This window comes from Octopus bimaculoides, chromosome 4 (genome assembly GCF_001194135.2).
Source record: "Octopus bimaculoides isolate UCB-OBI-ISO-001 chromosome 4, ASM119413v2, whole genome shotgun sequence".
Lineage (NCBI taxonomy): Eukaryota > Metazoa > Mollusca > Cephalopoda > Octopoda > Octopodidae > Octopus > Octopus bimaculoides.
Window position 1 is genome coordinate 48,235,992 of NC_068984.1, and position 1,440 is coordinate 48,237,431.

The window sequence follows — 1,440 nt, forward strand, 5'->3', positions numbered from 1 at the left end:
ATATATATATATATATATATATATATATATATATATATACATGTACGTATATATACACATGTACGTATGTATACATGTGTGTGTCTCCCTGTGTGCGTATGTATACAATATACGAGAGAACGTCTGAGTGTATCTATAGATGACATACGATGACAACTGTAGAAACATTGGTGTTTATATTATGAAAGAGATTTGCACTGAGATATTTTCATCAACCATAATGTTTGTCCGACGCACACGTCCATTTATCCGTGCTGATGTAACTGTTTTGAGTACCACTACTTAAGTAGATTCGAGCAAGATTTCTCTCTCTCACACATACACATACAAATGATATACATATTTTTTTTCCGAAGTTTTTATGAAACCTACACCTCGTAAGATCGATTAAACTGTTTATATGTTTTTATGAGGGTTTACGGGGAAAATTAGCTTCTTTAATTTTACATTTGCGTATAAGTTGCCCTAGCTGTTTCATCTGTTGTTTATCTTTCCTTTTTCAGCAATGCCAAGTGGTTCCAGATAAATTTTAATAGCAGGGTCGATTTGCGGTTCTTGATATTGCTAAAGGAGAAAATATGCTTTGCGTATCGGACCTTGAATGTCATTATTGTAAGGAAGTTTTGCATTATTTCCATCGTGTTGTGATCTCTAAAACATGCTTTATATACCACCTCCATTTAAAACATTCTTTATTCATGGTGTATTTCAGTATATTCGCAGTTACTTCCACATTGCGGTGATTGCACGAGGTATTTCATTATAGTGTTAGTGTATTTGTAATCAAATATTGACTAACCTTGTATAGCTCACCTTGACAGAATTGCTTCTCGGTGTTTTTCTATATGTCTCTAACAGGAATATATATATATATTTTTTGTGTTATAAAGTAAAAGTTCTCTGTATGTTGTTAATATGCTCGTACGAAATAGGGGATTGAACCATGTGATTTTTCTGCATCCATGCCATCTTATTCTGGTTATGTGTTATGCGAAAACATAAATGCTTTTACTGATATCGTTTATGCTACACACAATACTTGTGTGAAGATAGTTGGCAAGTTTGCTTCTATAGTTTCCTTACAAAATATCCAGCGTTGATCTCTCTGTCGCTCTATCTCTCTCTCACAGTTTCTCTTCTATATACACACAATCACACACGCATAGAGCCATATATTTTCTTAAACAACTCAGAATAAACAGTGACATAAATCTGGAAAACAAAGTAGAATAAGAGTGTTGCAGAAAATACCATACCGTATAATTTCATGATTTATTGAACTTTTCTGCGTTTTCAGAGAAGATAAAATATTGCTTTGTGACCATTACGATAACTTCAGACATAAGTGGAGACATTTTAAGCGTTTAAGATTTCTCTAAAATTTATATACATACATGCACACACACACACACACACACACACACACACACACACACACAC

General features: G+C 33.3%; 1 long non-coding RNA gene across 1 annotated transcript in view; it reads left to right on the top strand.

The window, feature by feature from the left end:
* Positions 1-1,440, top strand: part of LOC128247577 (uncharacterized) — a 19,672-nt gene that overhangs the window by 11,129 nt on the left and 7,103 nt on the right. The window contains exon 2 of the long non-coding RNA XR_008263909.1: positions 504-612. This is a non-coding gene — a long non-coding RNA (uncharacterized LOC128247577). The remainder of the gene's footprint in view (positions 1-503; positions 613-1,440) is intronic.